The following is a 24,962-nucleotide window of genomic DNA, read 5'->3' on the forward strand; positions in this document are numbered from 1 at the left end:
AATGTGCTGTTGGATTCTGTTTGCTAGTATTCTGTTGAGGACTTTTGCATCTATGTTCATCAGTGATATTGGCTTGTACTTTTCTTTCTTTGTGACATCTTTGGTTTTGATATCAGGGTGATGGTGGCCTCATAGAATGAGTTTCGGAGTGCTCCTCCCTCTGCTATATTTTGGAAGAGTTTGAGAAGAATAGGTGTTAGCTCTTCTCTAAATGTTTGATAGAATTCGCCTGTGAAGCCATCTGGTCCTGGGCTTTTCTTTGTTGGAAGATTTTTAATCACAGTTTCAATTTCAGTGCTTGTGATTGGTCTGTTCATATTTTCTATTTCTTCCTGGTTCAGTCTCCAAAGGTTGTGCTTTTCTAAGAATTTGTCCATTTCTTCCAGGGCGTCCATTTTATTGGCATTTAGTTGCTTGTAGTAATCTTTCATGATCCTTTGTATTTCTGCAGTGTCAGTTGTTACTTCTCCATTTTCATTTCTAATTCTATTGATTTGAGTCTTCTCCCTTTTTTTCTTGATGTGTCTGGCTAATGGTTTATCAATTTTGTTTATATTCTCAAAGAACCAGCTTTTATTTTTATTGATCTTTACTATTGTTTCCTTCATTTCTTTTTCATTTATTTCTGCTCTGATCTTTATGATTTCTTTCCTTCTGCTAACTTTGGGGGTTTTTTGTTCTTCTTTCTTGAATTGCTTTAGGTGTAACGTTAGGTTGTTTTTTGGAGATGTTTCTGGAGGTAGGATTGTATTGCTATAAACTTCCCTGTTAGAACTGCTTTTGCTGCATCCCATACGTTTTGGATCATTGTGTTTTCATTGCCATTTGTTTCTCAGTATTTTTTGATTTCCTCTTTGATTTCTTCAGTGAGCTCTTGGTTATTTAGTAGTGTATTGTTTAGCCTCCATATGTTTGTATTCTTTACATATTTTTTCCTGTAATTGATATATAGTCTTATAGCGTTGTGGTCAGAAAAGTTACTTGATACGATTTCAATTTTGTTAAATTTACCAAGGCTTGACTTGAGACTGAAGATATGATCTATCCTGGAGAATGTTCCATGAGAACTTGAGAAAAAAGTGTGTTCTGTTGTTTTTGGATGGAATGTCCTATAAATATCAATTAAGTCCATCTTGTTTAATGTATCATTTAAAGCTTGTGTTTCCTTATTTATTTTCATTTTGGATGATCTGTCCATTGGTGAAAGTGAGGTGTTAAAATCCCCTACTATGATTGTGTTCTGTCGATTTCCCCTTTTATGGCTGTTAGCATTTGCCTTATGTATTGAGGTGCTCCTATGTTGGGTGCATAAATATTTACCATTGTTATATTTCTTCTTGGATTGATCCCTTGATCATTATGTAGTGTCCTTCTTTGTCTCTTGTAATAGTCTTCATTTTAAAGTCTATTTTGTCTTATATGAGAATTGCTACTCCAGCTTTCTTTTGATTTCCATTCGCATAGAGTATCTTTTTCCATCCCCTCACTTTCAGTCTGTATGTGTCCCTAGGTCTAAAGTGGGTCTCTGTAGACAGCATATATACAGGTCTTGTTTTTGTATCTATTCAGCCAGTCTGTGTCTTTTGGTTGGAGCATTTAATCCATTTACATTTAAGGTAATTATCGATATGTATGCCCCTATTCCCATTTTCTTAATTGTTTTGGGTTTGTTATTGTAGGTCTTTTCCTTCTCTTGTGTTTCCTGCCTAGAGAAATTCCTTTAGCATTTGTTTTACAACTGGTTTGGTGGTGCTGAATTCTCTTAGCTTTTGCTTGTCTGTAAAGATTTTAATTTCTCCATCAAATCTGAATGAGATCCTTGCTGGGTAGAGAAATCTTTGTTGTAGGTTTTTCCCTTTCATCAGTTTAAATATGTCCTGCCACTCCCTTCTGGCTTGCAGAGTTTCTGCTGTGAGATAATCTTATCCTTATGGGGATTCCCTTGTATGTTATTTGTTGTTTTTCCCTTGCTGCTTTTAATATTTTTTCTTTGTATTTAATTTTTGATAGCTTGATTAATGTTTGTCTTGGTGTGTTTCTCCTTGAATTTATCCTGTATGGGACTCTCTGTGCTTCCTGGACTTGATTAACTATTTCCTTTCCCATATTAGGGAAGTTTTCAACTATAATCTCTTCAAATATTTTCTCAGTCTCTCTCTTTTTCTCTTCTTCTTCTGGGACCCCTATAATTCAAATGTTGGTGCATTTAATGTTGTCCCAGAGGTCTCTGAGACTGTCCTCAATTCTTTTCATTCTTCTTTCTTTATTCTGCTCTGCAGTTGTTATTTCCACTATTTTATCTTCCAGGTCACTTAGCCATTCTTCTGCCTCAGTTATTCTGCTATTGATTCCTTCTAGAGAGTTTTTAATTTCATTTATTGTGTTGTTCATCATTGTTTTTTTGCTCTTCAGTTCTTCTAGGTCCTTGTTAAATGTTTCTTGTATTTACTCTATTCTATTTCCAAGATTTTGGATCATCTTTACTCTCATTACTCTGAATTCTTTTTCAGGTAGACTGCCTATTTCCTCTTCATTTGTTTGGTCTGGTGGGTTTTTCCTTGCTCCTTCATCTGCTGTGTGTTTCTTCTCATTTTGCTTAACTTACTGTGTTTGGGGTCTCCTTTTCTCAGGCTGCAGGTTTGTAGTTCCTGTTGTTTTTGGTGTCTGCCCCCAGTGGATAAGGTTGGTTCAGTGGGTTGTGTAGGCTTCCTGGTGAGGGGACTAGTGCCTGTGTTCTGGTGGATGAGGCTGGATCTTATCTGGTAGGCAGGATCGCGTCCGGTGGTGTTTTTGGAGTGTCTGTGACCTTATTATGATTTTAGGCAGCCTTTCTGCTAATCGGTGGAGTTGTGTTCCTGTCTTGCTAGTTGTTTGGCATAGGGTGTCCAGCACTGTAGCTTGCTGGTCGTTGAGTGGAGCTGGGTCTTCACGTTGAGATGGAGATCTCTGGGAGAGCTTTCGCCATTTGATATTATGTGGAGTGGAGCCGGGAGGTCTCTGTTGGACCAATGTCCTGAACTTGGCTCTCCCACCTTAGAGGCACAGGCCTGACACCCGGCCAGAGCACCAAGACCCTGTCAGCCACATGGCTATATGACGGGGACAGGAAGCATAAGCCACAAATATCCCAGCTCTGGGGAAGTAGGACCACCTACATAACATGTGGTATCCAGGAGGCGCCAGGCTCACAGAACATTTGGGAGTCCACCATGTATCTTTCCCCCATCAGGCTTGGTGCTCCAGTTGGTCACCACTGCTGTCCTGGGCTGTCCTCGCAGCTTGGCTGCTCTAACCCCTCCTGCGGCTTCCCACAAGGTAGCTTTGAGGTGGATGTGAAGGAGAGTTGAAAAGGTAATAGCAGTCTCTGAATATAAGTTATTATTGTTAAAATAAGAAAATCAAGCATCTATTTAGTGATGGGAGTAATGGAATGTTCCTGATTTTGCAGCTTTTCCAAATTTATCTGCATCTTGTCCATAAGCTCCTACTTCTCACTGAATCAGATAAGACAGTACATTTGGTGATGCAGTTCACCACTATGTTGAAAGGCAGAAGTAAATTTTTTTAAAATGTAGCTTGCTAGAGGATATCTGGGAAGCAGCAACAGATATATTGCCGTTTTGAGCTGAATCATTTTGTTGACCACAAGGCAGAATGGCAGCAAGCTCGAATGGGAGAACTGTAGTCATTATCCAAAGGTCAGACTTGATAAGCAGGCTCTGCTGTTTCTTCCCCTAATTCGCATATGTCTGGAGGGGCATGTGGGTGGCAGGGGAGCCAGAAATCTCACTGTCAAAAGAGTGTTTAAGTGATTTTCTGCAAGTAGAACTGGCTGTATTCTGTACAGAATGACAGGATTCCTGTCTTCAAGGAGTTCTTAGTCTAAGGAAGTAAGGCAGCAGCAGGAGCTTCAGGTAGAGTCCACATCGGTCATGTCTCTTGGCTCAAAGTAGGCATTCCATAAATGTCATTTGGATGATTGGATAAATGAATGGGTGGACAGACGAGTAATGAATGAACAGTGAACTTTGAAAGGTAATTCCTTGGAGTTACTGTGTGGAAAAGCAGAGGTGACAACTTGAAAACCTTTAGCAATATAACTTAGAGCCAAGCATCTACTTCCACTAGAAGTTTAAATATTTGAAATCTAGACCAAGGGTGGGGAATACATTTATTATGTTTACTGATTTGTATGTAGAATGAAAACAAAACTTAAAATTAAGAATTCCAGCTCTTACACATGGTGTTACACTTCAATGAATTACTATATTATGAAGATAAGTTATGTTGAATAATTTATCATAATTATTTTTAATCAATTTGATTTATTTACTGCCAAAACATCTTGGAAGTAACTTTTACAAGTTTTCTTTCATCAATGGTGAACGATGCAGCAGTAAAAACATTAACCTCAACACAAATGCTACAGGTAAGGCAACATGGTATAGGGGAAAGATTTGTAGCCAGGGGGTCTGGGTTCTAGCTCCTCCATACATTCATGTTAAAACTTTGGGTTAATCACTGAAGCTCCCCTGAGCTGCAGTTTTCTCCTCTATAATCAAAGGACATTAATCCCTTCCTCTATCATAAGGATGTTGTGTAAGCACTTGATGAGCTGTAAAATTCTATAGTGTCAGTTGTTGGGGAAGGAGTTAGAAATAATGTCCTAGTGCTCCAAGACTTTGATTTCTGGCATTCTGGTATACAGTGTGGAGTGCAGTTCCTGAATGTTGGCCACCACCCTGGGAACATTCAACTTAATGATAGTTACGTGAAAGATTTCCTAAAGTTACCATTAAACAAAATGTATTTAACGTGGAAGTTGAACAGATTGTAAGGTAGAAGTTTTGACTCCATTTAGATGCTGCTCTTTTGAAGACTTCGCTTATATTTGCCAATCCACATAGCATGTACCATGTACTGCTCTGGTTTGCAATGACCAGAATGGAGTTGTTTCACTGATAGGCCCTCATAGCATTTGACAAGCACCAAAGTTGTTAGAAGCTTTGCTTCAATATAATTGTCACTCCCACTAAACTGCAAAATGACCATTTAAATTTGGAGGATTATTATCCTACTAAACATAAATCAATTCACTATCCTCTAAAGTATAACTGTGTTTAAGAGCAATAGGCAAGCCACAGCCATTCTCTCTGTATTGGATGAGGTTATAAGTGTGTTACCAAATGCTCACATCAGGTTGTTACTGAAGCACAATTCTATATCCAAGAGGGAAGATAACTATTAAAAATGAGCTTTAAAAAAAGACATTTTATACATATATTAAAATAGAAAACATAAGCTGATTAGGCAAAGTTCCAAAGATTCATTAGTTTATTAAAGTAGATTGAAATGAATGTTTGAGAGATTTAAATAAATTAACCTTTAATGAGTACCCAGGGGCCAAGGAAGAAGAATGACAGAGGATTAGGAGTATTTTGTCTGATTGTTGCATAATGCACACTGATTAGGTTTTTTTCTGAATGCTCATTGCTGCATAACAATACTAATAAATTAAAAAAAGATTAAATTTAAAATATCTCTAGATTGTAATTGTTGCCTGCTCTTATGTGTACACAAATACCATACTTGGATTTAATAACAGTCCCTATAACTTTGGCAGAGGGATACAAGAACTTTTGTTAGCACATCATTACATTTTGAAATATCTCATATGTGAGCAAAGCTTTGGTCAATTAGGGTAATTTATTCCTAACATGTTAGGCATTCTTTTAGCATTTCAGCATTAGATTCTTATTCTGATTTTCAGAATACTTGTTCTCTAAATAATATTAATTGATAGCAAGTTACTTAGAAGATATGTTGGTATTTAAACATCTTATTTTTAAAAAACAACTTTTCTGCACTTATAAGTTCTTATTTATAATTAGCAAAATTCTTAAGGAGATTTTTTTTGGAGCAGTGTTGGAAATGCTTTGATTTTTTTCAGGGTGCCTTAACTGTACTACCATTAAATCATTTACTGACTGAAAAATAAGTTTTGAGTAGGTGGTACCAGGAAGGCATTCTTCCAGGCCTCCCGCCTCTCTTGTTTTCTACCCCATTACTGAGTTTTATATCAGGTTTCTATTAATGTCTTCTATCCACACTTCTGTTATTGTTGTTTTATCTTAACTACAGAGCTTAGAGATCATGGTTCAACACATCTTTCAGATGAGGAAACCTTGACCAATAATGACTTGCCCAAGGTTCTCCACTAAGTTAATGGAAGATCAGAGACCAGAGCTTGTGTTTTTGTGGCCTGTTCTTCCACTATACTTAACTGCTTCCTTTGCATTTTTTAGTTTACCAGATCCTTCCTAAAGTTCAGTGGAATCACTAAGGAATCATTGAGGTGACAAGTAATACAGGCAAACCACACTGCAGCCTGATTTTATTAAATGTAGCTGTAGTTTAGACACAGTACTTCCCAACATCCTTCATGACGTTGTACGTGTAGTGGAGTAAATGAATGATCTACTTGAGGGCAGGGGTGACGGGCCTGGGGTCCCAAGGGTTGTGAGATTGGAGACTAATCCCCAAGGCAGTGTGGAATCTTTCTCTGGAGATGAGAAAACAGACAGAATATTTCTGAAGCATTTTAGCTATAATCTCCTGAACCAAGGAAAAGAACATAATCCTGTAATTATATTTTGCCTGAATTTTTTCCAAGACTTCAGGTTTTGGTTTAGGGTTTTTGTGGTTGCCAGCAACCCTTCTAACCTTTTCTTTCCATCTTTTCCTTAGAAGCATCATAAACCAGACAAGTTTAGGTCTAACCTATTTATACCACACAACCAATACAGTGCCCTGCATATTGTAGGTAGAGAGTAAATGAACTTATTCTCTAAGTGTTGTTTGGTTTTAACCTTAAAAAAAACAACACTTTGGGTAGTGTATGCGCATTTGCTCCATTTAGACCAGTGGTTTTCAGTCCTGGCTGCACATTAGAATCACCTGGTGGGGGGACTTCCCTGGTGGTCCAGTGGTAAACAATCTCCCTTCCAATGCAGGGGACACGGGAGCGATCCCTGGTCAGGGAACTAAGATCCCACATGCTGTGGGGCAACCAAGCCTGCGCACCACAACTACTGAGCCCACGCGCCTCAACTAGAGAGCCCACATGCTGCAAACTACAGAGCCCATGTGCCACAACTAGAGAGAGAGAAAAAAAAGGCATCACCTGGTGGCTTTTGAAAAATGAGCCACTTAGGCCCCACCCTGATCAATTAAATCAGAATCTCTGGGGGTGGGGACCAGGCATTGGTATTTTTAAAAAATTTCCCAGGTGATTTTAATATGTACAGTGATGAGGCACTGTCTTAAAGTCTCACTCTCTTCTGGAGATACTCCTAACAAGTCTTTGATGTTCGTGACTGAGTTGAGGCAAGAAGTAGCTGGTGAAAAACAAAATAATGTGGGAACGGCTTTTGGCACCATTCACCTTATAGAAAACCAGATTTGGGTCACATGTGTATCAAAGAAAACAATTGCCTTTTAGTAGCCCAAAGGGAGGGTTCTTAAATAGAATTGGTTTACTGCACTATGGCTTTATGCTCATGCTTGGCATCTGTCCAGGAGGTTAGGCTGCTTGGTCAGGTATTCAGGGCCTTAGTTCATTGTTATTGCATTTCTTCTTTCCACCATCAACCTAGGCAAGTGCCCAATTTCCAGGAAATTCTGAGCCTGTTAATTTACCAAGGCTATAAATTTACCAATCCAAATCTGTATCCAAATGATGTATTTCCCCAAACCTTGAACAGGAGAGGCTCAAAAAATAACAAAACAAGAACAATGGAAGATGGAGATGGATTTAATTAGGGAGGGAGTGAAAGTTGAAATGATCTCTGGCTTTTGGGACCATTCCAAGATTCCGATGACATCAATTGGAACCAGAGGATTCTTAAGTCTTTTCCAGTCCTGGATTCTTTTTAAACACAATTTTGGAAAGTTACTATGCTTTCACACTCTGACTTTACGTGGTATAACAGCTTCCTCTATTGTTTAATCAGAATAATTGTGTTGTATGCTTGTTGCCTCTGTGGTGCCTAGAACTCTTAGGTGTTAAGAATCTGTGCAATGTTTAAGGCCTATCTCCCACAATGGAACATGACTCTAACTCCCATACAGTGCTATTTTGTTGCAGAGAAACTCTTAAGTTGAAAATGTTCACGGAATTGAATACGGCTATGGCATTCTCTTCGACTCAATCCAACACTTCACAATCTCCTAGGAGCCCTGATTTGCTCTGTCAATTGTTTGTCTCAAAGCATCTTCCTGAAATGAATTTACTTTAAAGTTAAAGATGATTAGAGTGCTTCGTCTCCAGGAGACAATTACAATGCTATATTCTTTGGCAGGGAGAAAAACAACATAGCATTAATTTTTTCAACCTTTCTTTGAGTATTGTTAAAAGGAGAATTGTCAGCTTAATCCAACATACGATAATAACCAAAATACAACTGCTATTAAAATGCAAGGTTTTCTAATAAGATCATTTTGAGAAGTTGTTTGGGAGGAGGAGAAAAGGGAGAAGTATGCAGGGGAAAGGGAAGGAATCTGTTAAGTATTCCTGACCTTCAAAGACACTTTCGTCAGTGAATGCTGCAAACAAAATAAACCGAGTCTGAGACCTATTATTAAAATGTTATTCTCCCTCCATAGCCCAATACTATGTTACCCTGACTCTTAGACTATTATGCTTTATTTTTTTTTCTGGATGAATTGATATCTTTTGACAGGCTTTGTTAAGAATACATAGTAAAGGTCAAGAGTAAGCCATTTGATGGTGTTTCCTGGCAGCCTTTATCCTATGGCAAATAGAGATTGGAAGCAGTTTTCTTTTCCAGTGTAGCTTTGTGGATATGCTTCCAATGAATTGTGCTTTTTCTCATACTGAACTCCCAAACCGTGTAGAATTTTCAGGACTGCGACTTAATTTTAAAATGGATCATCTCAGATTCCGCTCTTCCCCTCAACTTCCAGATTCAATCAGACACTAAATCCAGATGATTCCACTTCATGAATATCTCTGAAATCCATTTCTTTCCATTCATTGCTACTGGTCTGAGGTTACACTACTGTCGTCTCTCCACTGTGTCACTTTGGTATTGTAATTGGTCTCTCTGTCTCTGGTGCCTTCTTACCTCCTGTGTGTCCTTCATTCTGCCATAAGCATGAACTTTCTAAGGCAGATATCAGATATTGACAACCCAGAACACCTGCAAACCCATAAACATCGAGAATGAACCCTGAGGTCCTACAATAAGTGCTCTGATAAAAAGGCTCTGTATACTCCTATAGAGAGAGCTTTTGGGGATTAGGAAACATTTCATTGAATAGGTAACATTTGAGTAGGGTTTTTTTTTTTACATCTTTATTGGAGTATAATTGCTTTACAATGGTGTGTTAGTTTCTGCTTTATAACAAAGTGAATCAGTTATACATATACATATGTTCCCATATCTCTTCCCTCTTACGTCTCCCTCCCTCCCACCCTCCCTATCCCTCCCCTCCAGGCGGTTACAGAGCACCGAGCTGATCTCCCTGTGCCATGCGGCTGCTTCCCACTAGCTATGTACCTTATGTTTGGTAGTGTATATATGTCCATGCTTCTCTCTCGCTTTGTCACAGCTTACCCTTCCCCCTCCCCATATCCTCAAGTCCATTCTCTAGTAGGTCTGTGTCTTTATTTTGAAGGTTGAATAAAAGCTTTCCAGGTGGAGAAAAGGGAAAATTGTATTTCAAGCAGAGGGAATGGTATATACAGAAGCACAGTATAGAAAGCCCAGAAATAAATCCATCCATATACTGTCAGTTGATCTTCAACAAGGGTGCCAGAGTGCCCCTTGGGAAAAAAAATAGTATGTTCAATAGATGGTGATGAGAAAATTGATATCCACATACAAAAGAATGAATTTGGACCCATATCTTACACCATACACAAAAATCAACTCAAAATGGATTAAAGATTTAAATATAAAACCTGAAACTGTAAAATACCTAGAAGAAAATCTAGGGGGAAAGCTTTATGACGTTGGTCTTGGCACTGATTTCATGATATGACACCAAAAGCACAGACAATAAAAGCAGAAATAGGGCTTCCCTGGTGGCGCAGTGGTTGAGAGTCCGCCTGCTGATGCAGGGGACACGGGTTCGTGCCCCGGTCCGGGAAGATCCCACATGCTGCAGAGCGGCTAGGCCCGTGAGCCATGGCCACTGAGCCTGCGCGTCCGGAGCCTGTGCTCCGCAACGGGAGAGGCCACAACAGTGAGAGGCCCACGTACCGCAAAAAAGAAAAAAAAAAGAAGCAGAAATAGACAAGTGGTACCCCATCAAACTAAATGGTGTTAGCATAACAAAGGAAACAATCAACTGAGTGAAAAGTCAACCAACCTATTGAATGGGAGAAAACAAAAGAGGTTAATTTCAAAAAATATATATAAAGAACTTCTATAACTCAATAGAAAAAAACCCTAAAACCCAATTTTTAAAATGAGCTAAAGACACAAATAAACATTTCTCCAAAGAAGGTGTACAAATGGCCAACATGTATATGAAAAGGTGCTCAACATCACTAATCATTAGGGTAATGCAAATCAAAATTAAAATGAGATATTATTTTATACCTGTGAGGATGGCTATTATAAAAAAAAACAAAGATAAGTGTTGGCAAGGATGTGGAATGATTGGAACCCTTGTACACTGTTGCAGCTGCTATGGAAAACATATGGCGTTTCCTCAGAAAATTAGAAATAGAACTACCATATGATCCAGCAATCCCACTTCTGGGTATTTATCCAAACGAATTGAAATCAGTATCTTTAAAAGATATTAGCACCCCAATGTTCATTGAAGCATTATTCACAATAGCCAAGATATGGAAGCAACCTAAATGTCCAACAAATGAATGAAGAAAGAAAACACAGTATATACATACAGTGGAATATTATTCAACTTAAAAAAAGAAGGAAATCCTGCAATATGCAAGAACATGGATGAAGCTTGAAGATATTATGCTAAATGAACTAAGCCAGTCACAGAAGGACAAATATTGCATGATTCCACTTGTATGAGGTATCTAAAATAGTCAAACTCATAGAATCAGAGCGTATAATGGTAGTTACCAGTAGCTGAGTGGCAGGGGAAATGGAAAATTGCTAATCGACAAGCACAAAGTTTGAACTATGCAAGATGAGTAAATGCTAGAGATCTGTTGTACAACATCATGCCTATAGTTAACAATACTGTATTGTACACTTACAAATTTGTTAAGAAGGTAGAGCTCATGTTAAGTGTTATTACCACAATAAAATTAAGTTTTTAAAACAGAAGCGCAGAGACATGCAAAGGCATAGCATGTTTGAGGAATTTGAGAAGTTTGGTATGAATGAAGTAAAGGATACTTGGGGGAAGTGGCAAGAGATGAAGATGCAGTAATTTGGCCCAGATTTTCTGTGTATTTATCTGCCCTCCTTTCTGGTTGCGATTTTTTTGAGGAACAAAACTGTTTCTTATCAAGTCCTGAAATCCTAGGGCCTAGAATACTGCTAAGTACACAGAATTGTTTGAATGAATTGGATGAATAAGGAGAGAGGCTGTCAATATTGTTTGATTGATTCATTCATTCCAATATGTATTGAATACTTCAATTAGACTCCAGACTGAAGCAAAATTAAGATCCTACTTATTCTTTTATACAACAACAGCAGTAAGACTTGTTTCAAACACAGATTAGTTCTTTTTTGCAGGCTTTTCCTTTATAGTCATTGTTTTCTTGAGGAGTAGATTCTAGCTTTCTCCTCAGTAGTCAGTTTGATTTCAGCCCAGGTACCTCTCTAAAGGAGTTAATCACTTGTCAACACTCTATACTGATACTCCTGAGGTGGAATTGTTATAAAGGAAGTGTGGATCTGTAAAGATGCATTAGCATATTACAGTAATCTCTGTTTTCTCCCGTGTGTTTAATTTCACAGCCAACAACGGATTGTTTATCATAAAAAAACTAGTTCAAATGAGGCTCAAACATTAGGAATACAGAAAGCATAACTCCAGAACATTAATGATACAGTATAGCAAAATTAATGGTGTAGGGGAAAGGAGAGAGTGTAATATTTTTGGACGTGTAAATGGAGGTTTACTGTATTTATGTAGTTCTGTATTTAGGGGATGCTAAATCACAATCTCATCATTGGTTAATTAGAAAGTAATTAAAATTGTAGCACAGTGATTGGATAAATAGTTAATGAAGGCTAAATGAATGAATAAAAGAAATCTGGTGAAATTACTGTGTACATTTGGGGAAAAGCAAAGATACACGTTATTCATACAGCGTATCAGTCTTAAAGGATAACCAATATCCTTCTAGTATTAGTTGATAAAATTAATTCTCCAAAGACCAAAAGAGTTTTAGCTCTCATTCTCCCTTAAAAGCATCCTACACGGAAATGCAGATTTATCTGACTGCTACTTCAATTTTCACTCACTTACAGCATGTGAAATTTTGCTGCACTTTGTTTGCAACTTATTTACTGGCGTCTTACGAATCTATTAAAGTAAATTAGTGTGTGTAGTAACCGTTGCTACTGAAAGAGCTGGCTCAGCCTAGGCCCCTGACCAGATCCAACTGACTAGCTAGTTGTCAAAACCAGTGGAGTGGTTTCTACAGGGAGAACTGTGCTTGCTTTTGATAATTACCTCAGCTTTATGAAATCAATCAGTCTGAAGGGAAGACCTCATTACAGATCTGACAAGATAGACTCCAATTTCAATACCAGAACAACTCTCTGCCCTCAGGCTCTGAAATCTGCAATTATTTATTTTATTTAGACAGAGACACCCATAATATGGTACCTCTGGGCACGTTCTCAGGCAAGTATTAAACAGATAACCTAATGGTCAGTATGTTAGCAACCTGCCCCTTTCCTGTCACTCAAGTAGAAAATTGGTCAACAGGAATTGCAGCATGGCCTAGAGCCAGCTCAAAGCGGGCACTGATGAATCACCATCTTTCTAATCCTCCACCCCCAAAGATGTGGAGAGAAGGGTAGTTGCTATAACCGTTCCCAGGGCTAAAGTAGAGGAAAATAAGACTTTCTATGAAGACTGCCAGACTTTATCCTAAGGAAAATGATAGATCACCTGTCTACCATCTGTCACTTTGAACTGTTCTATCAAATCAGCATTTTTTGAACTTTGTTTTCATTGAGGAATGTGATTTCGCTGTGTTTCCCAAGCCTTAAGTTGAACAGGGGAAAAGAGTCCTGAAGCATTCTTGTTGAAGTTAGAAATATGTATTTTGCTTTCCTGCTCACGGAACTCAAATACCTTAACAGATTTAGTTCAGACTTCTCTCAAATAACTCACCTTTACCAGGCCTGGGAGATATCAGCCTCCTAGGAAAAACACAGAGAACATTCTGAGCATAGGAAAATATGGGTTTAGAGAGAAATGGACCTTCTGTACTCCAGCTCAAGTGTCACTGTTAGCAGTGTTCTAATAATACAGCAACCAGCTGAAAGTGAGCACTGATTAAAGCTTTGGGAGGAGGCATTTAAGTTGTAAGGGGAAAATGTGGTTCTTTCATGTTGGAAAGTTCAAGGTGGTGACAAATATCGTCTCCTTTCCTAAAAATAGTACAAGCAAAGAGCAGTCACTGACTACTCCCAGCATTATTTACTAATGTTTTACCTTGATGGCTGTGTATTATCTGAAAAACAGGACTGTAAAATGAATGCAAAGCTAACATCTTCTAAGCCATAAATAGGATATAGTGTGGGGGCCTAAGGAGCCACACTATTCAAATTTTCTTAATCCATTTTTGGACAAATACATATAAATCCCCAACTGAGTTAGAAGAAGGGAGCTAACACTTATTTAGTGTCTGATATATGATAGACCTTAGACATACATTCTCTCATTTAATTTTCTTCACTTCCCTATAAGGGGTGTCATTATCATCCCCATTCTGCAGTACAGAAACAATCTCAGAGAAATCAAGTGACTTGTTTTATACACCTCGTAAGTGGCACACCTAGTAAGTGGCAGATATGGGTTTGAATCCAGGTCTGACTCTAGAGCAACTTATAAGATTTTCTGTGATGATGGAAATACTTTATACTGTGCTGTCCAATACAGTAGCCACTAGCCATATGTGGCTGCCGAGCACTTGAAATGTGGCTAGTGCAACTGAGGAACTGAACTTTTTATTTTATTTTATTTTAATTCATTTAAACTTAGATTTAAATGGCTTCATCTGTCTAATGGCTACTGTGTTGGATGGTACATCTCTAGGGATTGCCTTTTCTTGATTGTAGTTTGTAAAGCAGGAATCTGTAACCTGGTGTCCGTAGACGTATTAGGAGAAGATCCATATATGGGATTTCTTTTATAGTGTTTTCTTATAGAAAGGTCTTAGTCAGTAGAAGGACTGCTTCGCTTCTTGGAAAGGGATAGTGAAGTTATGCAGAGTCATAGTCAGGGGTACAGTGTATGATAGTCTACCACCACTCCCCAAAGAGTCTTTGGGGATCCTAGGATAGAGGGGATACCAGGAATGCTGAAGGAACCCCCCAAACCATATTTCCTTCTCCCTTCATAACAGCCCCAGCAGCAGGTTGGTTGACATCTGGGATGGGAAACACAACTATTATACCCAAAGTTGTAGCTGAGTTCAGTTCTATACACATGTCTGGAGTGCTTATAATATTGTACAAGGCACCATGCCAGGCATCTTGGAGGAGATATTTTTTAAATGACTGGGACATAAAGTCTGTCCTCAGGGAGTTTACAACTTAGTGGTGATGGGCTAAGGCAGGAGGGAAGGGAGAATAAGACAAATACTCAAAGAACTATAACACAAGGCATGCTCTGAAAGGCATAGGAAAAGTACAGATTAAGATCTGAGGAAGGCCAGAATGGTGTTTATTAGTAATAGTGCTTATTAGCTGTGTGACCCTGGGAAATTTAAATTCTATAAATTTACCTTTCTTTGTTGTAAATGGGGCAAATAACTAGAAAATAAAATAGTGGGATAATGAATATAAGGCAGGACACATTCTGAACAGTCAATGAATGGTAGTTCCCCTGGTGGCCCTGCTCCACTGCTGTGTATGTATTGGGTTGGGTGGAGGTGGATAAGGGAAGGCATCATGAAGGAAATAACATCTGAGATAAACCCTAAAGGAAAGATAGTCTTTTGAAGGCTGGAAATCAAGAAGTAAGTGGAGGAATAGCGTGAGCCAAAGCTGTGGAAGTAGGAAAGTACTGGAATGATTCAATGAATGCTAGGTAGTCCCATTTTGCTAGAGTGTCAGCTTTTTTTACCTAAAGTACGATTCCCCACACCAGCAGGGTCAGCATCACCTGGGAACTTGTTAGAAAAGCAGAACACAACCCAGACTTATTGACTCAAAATCTGCATTTTAACAAGATTCCCGGGGAACATGTGTGCACATTGAAGTTCAGGAAGTATTGAAGTAGAGCACAAGCTGGAGCATAGTAGAAGACAAGGCTCAGAATGGTGGGGCCTTATTAGGAAGGACTTGAATGCCTGACCAAGTAGTTTGGGAAGTCATTAAAAGTTGCTGTAGGATCACTGTCAATGAAAATCCACCTGTGACCTGTATCACACCTTGAAAAAGGTGACTTAAGCATCATTTTGGCTCTGAAAATTCTTATGCTCACCACCATTCAAGCAAGCTCCTTAGTAAAAGAAGACTTTGGCCCTTTTCTTTCTGATCACTTCCCCGTTCCCTTCACTCACCCATTAATCTTTTACAGTTACCCTTGCTTCAGCTAAATCAGTTATACAGAATATTGAACCCTCAAAATTGACAAAGTAGGTTTCATTTGTTTGACATCAGCTAAGACCTGGAACTGAGAAATGTTCATTTGTTTTGGCTACTAACCCCTGTGGCTGGAGAGTGATACTGCAGTTCAGCTCTTTTTAGAAATTGTAAATATTCTCTCAGAAGTAGCAGGTGGAATTGCTGGGTAGTGAGAACTAAAAATGTGGAGTCAGGGGTTTTCAGGCCAGGACTGAGGAAGGAGGAGGGGCTCCCAAGGATGGATAAATCCTACAAAAGCACCTGCCAGCACATCAAGGGCTTGGCTATTATTCTAACCCCTTACTTCAAGAGTTTTGAATTAAAAACTAATTTGGAGACCTTCTTTACCATGGAGTCCCATATCTGATTTTAAACTAAAGTCAATTGGAAAATAGGACTCGGGTTACAGAAATTTGTTTTATACACAAATTAGCTATAAAGTTCCTTTTGCCAAAAACTGACATTCTATTTTTTCAACATGAATGTCTGTCTGGAGATTGCTGCCTTGAATTGAATTTACCAGATTTCTCAGGACCTGACCATTTTCTTTTAAAGAGAACTAATCCAGAGTAGAATTGTGTTTCTTTGTGCTAAGGTTGAACCACCTTAAGTCTGTGGGCTGCAGCTGCAAATAAGAAGTGACAGGGACCCACAGGGTCATGTTTTGGTGCTGTAACCTGGGGCAATCATTAAACGTGTTAGATTGCATCATGAAGGTTAGTCCTAATTTGACCTGATAGTAGAAAGCTCTGTAAAGTGAATTGTGGCAGTAACTATTACAGCAGCTGGGCACAAAGACATCATTGATCTTTCACAAGAATCATGAAAATTCTTCAGTGTTTTCCTCAAAGCCCAGGAATCATTTGTGTCTGTATGGCAGACATCATTGCATGTGAACTCCTTGACCTGCAGATTGGAGGATTCATTGGGAACCACACTTCATTCTGAGATGTTTAATCTCCTGGTTCCATTGGTTAATAAATGTCATTCTCCAACGACCCCATCCTCACCCTTCCCCAATATGCATACTTTCTATAGTGGCCTCATGTGGGTTATAAAGTCAGAGAATCTGTATTTTGACATGACATGAAATAACAGCTGGTCAGCTGTCTAAACCAGTCAACCTGGTTTTAGACAAGATTACATTACCACATGGACTTTAATTGTGAACATAAGATACAGAAATAGCAGAATTCTATAGCACTAATGTTTATTATCTGTTTTACTTTAACAATTCGTGCTTCCTTTTAGACAAACTGTGTATCTTGTGAGGTTAGGCGATGAGGGGACAAGATGGGAGGAGAAATGAATGAGCAAGGATCAAAGTTTTATTAAATTTATCCTCAGGAATAAAAGGGCAAATAATATGAGGAAATATATAAGACTTTAGAATATTTCTTTATTCTGTTAATTCTTGATGACTCCCTCATTTGTTTTTCTTGCAGTGATTATCAGTAGAGTCCTTAAAAAGTTAGACATCCCATGTGCTCATTTTAGGGACAATAAGCAAGTTAACAATTGAACAAAATGTATCCTACTTCACAGGCAGTCTTGGGGAGATGAAAGGAACCCTCAAAATAGAGTAAGTGGTAGTTTTAAAAAAGGTAAGGAAAGCAAGCTGAATCCCTAGGAGCATAGCAAGGAATGGTCCCCAGGCTAAGAAGTAACCCCTGGATTTAGGCCTGTCCTGAATTCTATAGATGAGATTTCTGGTTTGCATAGAAGAGTCAACTAAATAGCCTCAGAAGTTTCTTCCTAGGGAATTTCCTGGTGGTCCAGTGGTTAGGACTCCACGCTTTCACTGCTATGGGCTGCATGGCACAGAAAAAAAAAGTTTCTTCTTAATCTAATATTTTCTTAATATCTTCCTTATCTAATAGTTCCATCATGTCTAGTAGAAAAATGGTAGAAATAGCTTCCATAAGAGATTTAAAGGTAAATTCTGTAGTTTGGGTGAGAATTAAAATATCATAATTGCTAATATTTTATATTCAAGTCATAATTGAAATTTCTGCAATAAGAATTCTTGAAATTAAAGTGGTGGTGGTTTTCCTTTTAGAATTTAGGTAGTTTTAATGGGGCTATTTTACTTAAAATAGCACTCCAAATGTGGACCACATATACATGACACAGAAAAGATCCTATAAGTACCTACTGATTTACTGGTTGATTTAGTGCTGTCTTAAAGGAGGAATGAAACAATACAATAAAAGTAGCTGGGAAGCACTAGTGTCATAGAATTTTGCTATGTCTATAGCTCTTGTTTTCAAGCTACAAATCTTTGGAGACTGTATTGGGTCTTGGATAATATAAAATGTGGATTGGTATTCAATGGATCAGCTTACTGAGTGGGATGTCTCTCTCTCCTTGATATGAGGTCTTTTTCTATAAGAAACAATGCCTGAGATGGTGTGTTGAATTATCAAGATTTTCATATATTTGGATCATTTATGAGGTGGATACACAGAAGGTACTTGAAATCTCGGTTTTATTCAGTGCCAAACAAAAATCTGTACATTAGTACAGGGAGCAAAATACCTAAAGCCCTAAAGTTACCATCTGGGACTAAATAAAAGGGAAGAACAATTATAGCCAAATGTCTATAACTGAATACATTTAATTCATCAGATTTTGTTCCTGGACTCCTTCAACTTTTAGAAAACAGTACAAACAGCAATAAAAAGGTTCAAAGATGAAAGTAGGGTATATCCTTGGATAAAGGCAAATTCAGACCAATCTCACATTGTACATCAAAAATTCTAGAAATTAGAAATGGAAATTTGCAGTTAATATTTATTGAGCATCTGCTATATGCCAGATGTGATGCAGAATGTTCTACATATGTGATCTCACTTAATCCTTTTAACAGTCCCATGAGTTAGGTACTGTTATCAGCCTCCTTTTACAGGTCATAGCTCTGAAGCTCTGTAATATCCTCAGTTACCAACTTAATAAGGCAGGAAAATGGACTAATATATTATTCTTTAAAATATCAAATGCAAAAGAAAAAAATTTCTGATTAACCATTATTAATCAGAACCTCCTAATCCCTGAGCATTCCTTTTGATCAAGATTTTACCATCCTGCAGTATAGTACTCAAATGATGGAGATGCATTTGAAATCGAATTATTTTAAGTAATGTTGATATAATCAGCATCAGAACTTTTGTCATTAATTCTTTATTCTAACTACATGAGTTAATACAATGCATCACCTACTTCCTCCCTATTGAGAATTAATTCATTCAACACTCACTATGTGCCAGGCATGGTGCTAGGCACCAGGGATACAGTTGTGGGAGAGAGAGAGAGAGAGGTCCTCCTTAGAAGAGCTGCTTACAAACTTCAAACTTATAGGGGAAAAGTTTGTTTTAATTCACTTAGAATATATATTTTTCTGCTTATCTTTACAACAGCTCTGTGCAGTGTTATCATCCCCCTTTTACACATTATGAAACTAAGACTAAGGGCGATTACATGAATTGCCAGAAGCTACCCAGATAGTAAAGGACAGATCCAGGATTAGAACCCTGATCTGTCAGGCTTCAAAGCACATATTGTTTCCACTATACTATTCCATCTTCCGTGGAACTTTTTTTGGTCAGTCTGATATTGCCGAAAGAAATACCAAGAAAAGTTTTGGAATAGTACACTAATCACATTTGACTCTGTGACTACTCAGGTGCAAGAAACATCTTCATTTGCAAGTTATATAAAAATCTAGTCTTCTTTGAAAATAGTCTTGGTCATGATCTGAATGTTTTCTAATACATAGTGATCAGTATTTGTTTCTTTAGTTCTAGTCATGGTAGGGATTTAATAGGACATGGATATGATATGGTGAATGGTTGACTTAAGATACAGAAGCAAGTTTTCATTCTTTCACTTACTCACTCAGATGATGTAAAGGAAAAATGTTTGACTGGTCCCAGAAGACATTTAATGGAGGTGTTCCAAGTGGAATCTGATTGTAGAAGAAATGGTATTTGTTACATGGGCTGAAAACAGCATAGGGATATTTTTTATTAAAAACAAGAATGTAGGGCTTCCCTGGTGGTGCAGTGGTTGAGAGTCCGCCTGCCGATGCAGGGGACACGGGTTCGTGCCCCGGTCCAGGAAGATCCCACATGCCGCGGAGCGGCTAGGCCCGTGAGCCATGGCCGCTGAGCCTGCGTGTCCGGAGCCTGCGCTCCACAATGGGAGAGGCCACAACAGTGAGAGGCCCGCATACCGCAAAAAAAAAAACCCAAAAAAAACAACAAAATAAAACAAGAATGTAAAGCCATTTTGTTAGAACCTTAGCATTCATTTTACTGAAACTTGATTGACCTTTAGCTGACTGGATTCCAAATTTTCATTGGCATTTTACAAACATTACCTTAAGAATTGTACAGCTGCGGGCCATAGAAAAATTGAGGGTTAAAGAGTGAGCCATAGCAGGCCAACTTGATTCCTCTTTTGATAGGATTAGAGGACCAGTAGTAGATAAAAGGCTTAGGAGAGATCACCTAACTTTGGACTTTAACAAAGCTTTTCATTCCACATTTCATGAAGTTTTTTTTTTAAACATCTTTATTGGAGTATAATTGCTTTACAATGGTGTGTTAGTTTCTGCTCTATAACAAAGTGAATCAGCTATACATATACATATATCCCCATATCTCCTCCCTCTTGCGTCTCCCTCCCACCCTCCCTATCCCACCCTTCTAGGTGGTCACAGAGCACCCAGCTGATCTCCCTGTGTTATGTGGCTGCTTCCCACTAGCTATCTGTTTTACATTTGGCAGTATATATTAGTCCATGCCACTCTCTCATTTCATCCCAGCTTACCCTTTCCCCTCCCCGTGTCCTCAAGTCCATTCTCTACATCTGCGTCTTTATTCCTGTCCTGCCCCTAGGTTCTTCAGAACTTTTTTTTTTTTAAGATTCCATATATATGTGTTAGCATACGGTATTTGTTTTTCTTTCTGACTTACTTCACTCTGTATGACAGACTCTAGGTCCATCCACCTCACTACAAATAACTCAATTTCGTTTCTTTTTATGGCTGAGTAATATTTCATTGTATATATGTGCCACATCTTCTTTATCCATTCATCGGTCGATGAACGCTTAGGTTGCTTCCATGTCCTGGTTATTGTAAATAGAGCTGCAATGAACATTGTGGTACATGACTCTTTTTGAATTATGGTTTTCTCAGGGTATATGCCCAGGAGTGGGATTGCTGGGTCATATGGTATTCATGAAGTTTTAATTGAAACACTTGAAATTCCAGATGCTCTGCCAGGGGAGTAAGAAACTATCTCTGCTCATCCCTGGCTGAAACCAATAGGACTTGGATAATAGAAAATGCCTTTTGCCATTTTATATGGTGCAGCAGCTACTAGTAAAGTGACCATGCTCTGGGATCATTTGAAGAAGATGGGATTAACCCTACTCAAACTTGGGTTGTAATTCCCCATCACTCCAATTACTAAATAACCCCCTTGCGAGTTCTATTATCTCTTTAAGGGAGGAGGAGGTAGAAGATAATTGATAGCTTGTGGTCAAAAATGTTAATTTCCGAGAAACAGGAGGGATCTTACAAATGACAGAGTCATGGTCTTATAAGAACCTATATTTTAATTCTGTATTTATCAACAAGATCTGTAAAACAGTGCAGAGGGCAACTGGCTTTAAGGAATTCATCTGTTATTCCTGGGCTCTTAAGATTTAGAGAGTTTTCCTCTAGTGGCTCATATAATAAAATCTGGAGACATCCCAGTCCTTAATGGAGTCTGGATTTTGGCTTTCTTTTTCTTCTTTAGGGTTGAACCAGCTGCCCTTTGACCCTGCCAACAACAACGAGCCCCTGCAGTTTGGCAGTACCAGTGGCCCTCTGGTCACAGAAGGCCTCATTGAGAATGGAGGGGAGTCAAGCAAGAAAAGAAAGAGAACAAATGCTCCTTCAGGTAAGCTAGACGATAATCCATTCTCTTAGGCCAGTGCCACTGAGTCAACATTGTCCCAGAAACTAGTATGTAGTGGGCACTGTGCTATGATTTGTACGAGCTACAGAAATGAGAAAGAGTCCCCTGCCCTCAAGGAACTCATGGTAGAATAGAGGGCAGAAAAAGCACATACTTGAATAACTCTAATAATAAGATAGAGTATCATCAGTGCTGTGGTAAATGTGTAAAAGGGAAAAAAAACTATGGGAGCCCAAACAGGGAAAGAGTTTAATTCAGCTTTAGGCATCATGGAACACTTCACAGCAGAAGTGGCATTTGTAGCTGGCCCTTGAATGGGTAGACTTAAGACAAGAAGAGATGAGTAAAGAACATTTGGTTTAGGTATAAGGAATTACATGAGTGAATGATGTCTATACATCTTTCTTTGTATATACAAGTGGTGGCTACCCTCACTTGTACTCCTAATGTGGATAACTGCATACATTTGCATGTCCCCACCCCACCCCTGTTTCCCCCAGTACACACTATGCCCACATGTGTTCTATGCCCTCATAGCTCTCTTAGAACAGCTGATGAACAGATTGTCCTAAATCCTGTATAACAGCCAACTGAATTTCTAGCCTCCCCTGCAATTCCCCCATCCTTCGTGCTCCGTTGGCCCATTCTCATGTTAAATTTCTCCAGAGTGAGTGGGGAAACAATGGGAGACCAGATCTTAACTGATCACTTAATATTTTAAAATTTCATCTCTTTGTTACTTGGCTATTCATTTGAAAATAGTATCCGTAGTCTACAGAGACTGATCTGAGATTTTAAGGTGGGCCTAATAGACATGTTCATGGGGTTTTTGGTTTTGTTCTGTTTTTTACTATTACTTTTACATTCAGCTTATAAAATGGAGCATGTTTACATACAACATCATACCTGACTCTTAGATCATAGGTCTTTCTGCTTATGAATCAAGATATTTATTAAATACAAGTTTGGAAAACAAAAATACAGTAAGGCATTAGCTATCTGGAGCCCTCCAGAAAAGTATGATTTTTAGAGAGCTGTATTTTCTGGAGCATTGGAAAGGCATAGTATACAGCCAAGGAATTGGACTGAGTTGTAGTTGTAGTCCCACCTCTCTCTCTGTGGCCTAGGGTGTGTTCCTTAACCTCTCTGACTTTCACTTCAACTGTAAAGTTAGAAATGGTACTAAAACTTCCTAGGATTATTAGTAGAGTTAAATGAAATTATGTAGGTAAAGGGCTTAGCTTGATATCTGCACACACTTCATCACTTAAAAAATCAGTTAATAAATGTTGCTATTTTATTGTTATTATTATTATATGATAATATTATGAACTTCATTGTTTTAAGCATCAATGCACTTCACATTTTTAGGTTAACCATTATGAATACAAATCGTGTGTGTGTGTGTATGTGTGTGTGTAAACTTATCTGTCTTTTTAAGGCATATATTCAACATAATCTAAACTTTGCTTGATCATTTAAAGGGAAAATTTTAGTCATTAGTCATTGTACTGCTCTATAATATTCTATTATAGTTTTCTGGGTTTACTAAGGAATATAGGCCTTTTAACTCTAAATTGTCCTAGACTGTGGTGGCTTTTTAGTTATTACAGCCACATCAGCCACATTTTATCCACGTCCTGTCTCCTTTCTGCAGTGTGCAGTCATTTCTAGTTTCTCTCAGTGTCCCTTCATGTAACAGCCCTTTTTTTCCTTCTTCTTAGTTACAAACTTTAAAAAACAAACAAACAAGATCTCCAAGTTGGTGTGTCAACTTAGTATGTTAAGTAAGAGTTAAATCAGCTGTGAGAGAACCTGCTATGGAGAGATATACAGGATTTTAGGCATCAACTTTAAGACATCTATTTTGGCTGCTCTGAGGCCTTTTTTGATCACTTATTAGTTTTTCCACTGTGTTCATGGTAAGTGATGTGCTGGTTTAGAGTAATACCTCCTGAACATTGGTTAACTCATGAGGGTGGAGAAAGGGGGTATGTATAAATCTGAATTGTGAACCAACTATAAAGAATTGCAATTTTATTTCTAATGAGCATATTCAGTGAGAGCAAAGTAACTGTTACAGATATAGGATTTTAGCAGTAGATTATGTTCATCTATAATTAGCAGAATCAATCTGCATTCTAATAATGAATATGCCTAAGTTCTTAAAAAACAGCATGTTCTTAAAGATAGGTGAACTAGGCCCCTGGCAGGCTAAATTAGCTCCCTTGTAATCTTTTCAACACTATTTGCTTAGTGAACCCTTTCTTTGTAAGTAGTACAAAGGTAACTCCAGCCCAGGTTAAATTACCACAAATTCCAAACTAGTGTAGTCCAGATTAATGAGATTTTACTACACAGGGAGTCTCATAATTGTTCAGCTGACAATCTTATGGTATTATAAATGGGCAGATTGTTTTATAAAGGTATTTTTTTCCTATGCAGTTGTAGACAAAAGGAAGAGGGAAGATATTTTGTGAGTAGGAACTTCCTTCTTCCTTTATCACATTCCCTGCCTCTTGGTAAGGAGGAAAGCTAGGGTTAGAAGTCCTTACAGGAGCTACCAGCCATTTCAGTTGTAAGTTGAGATACTCATCCAGCCATTACATCATTCAACCCTGTGACCCCTTTGAATCTAAACCATCTCTCTTCCTCTTCTGTCACTACAAATGATGGAAGGGTCTGTGCCTGCAGCTCCAGTTCCTTTACATTCTATTCTTCTTCCTTTCTCACCCCTCCTTTCTCACCTTTTTCTACAAACTGCCTCTCTCCTTTTATACGAGAATTGATCTCTTAAAAGTCACCAGCGACCTCCATATTGTCACAGTTAGTGGCCTTATGACAGGTCTCAACTACCTTGACCTGTTTGCTTTATTTCATGCTGTTAACAACCTCCCCTTGTTTGAATTCTTTCTACTTCTGCTTTCTTTGGCAATACACTGCAGATTCCTCTTCCTTTTCTGACTCCTTCAAGCATTCTATCTCCTTTTCTTCCTACCTCCACTTTAAGTGAGGGTATTATTATCCACATTTATAGGTGAAAAAATAAAGGATAAATAAACTTACCCAAGGGTGAACATTTAGCAAGTGGTTTAACTAGGCATCCAACTCCAAAGCCTTTCTCTAACTACTCTCCCAGAATTACTATGTCTGTAGATGTTAGGAA

The 24,962-nt window shown here is 38.3% G+C and overlaps 1 protein-coding gene across 8 annotated transcripts in view; it reads left to right on the top strand.

Annotated features, from left to right (window-relative positions):
• Positions 1 to 24,962, top strand: part of ENOX2 (ecto-NOX disulfide-thiol exchanger 2) — a 298,480-nt gene that overhangs the window by 94,313 nt on the left and 179,205 nt on the right. For 7 of the 8 annotated variants that reach the window (XM_027097557.1, XM_027097555.1, XM_027097550.1 and 4 more), the window contains exon 3: positions 21,635 to 21,778. The exons of the other annotated variant lie outside the window; for it this stretch is intronic. The gene's annotated coding sequence lies outside the window, so the exon portion shown is untranslated. The remainder of the gene's footprint in view (positions 1 to 21,634; positions 21,779 to 24,962) is intronic. 8 annotated transcript variants of the gene reach the window in all.

This window comes from Aethalodelphis obliquidens, unplaced genomic scaffold (assembly GCF_003676395.1).
Source record: "Aethalodelphis obliquidens isolate GAN/ISIS:26980383/991018 unplaced genomic scaffold, ASM367639v1 scaffold115, whole genome shotgun sequence".
Taxonomy (NCBI): Eukaryota; Metazoa; Chordata; class Mammalia; order Artiodactyla; family Delphinidae; genus Aethalodelphis; species Aethalodelphis obliquidens.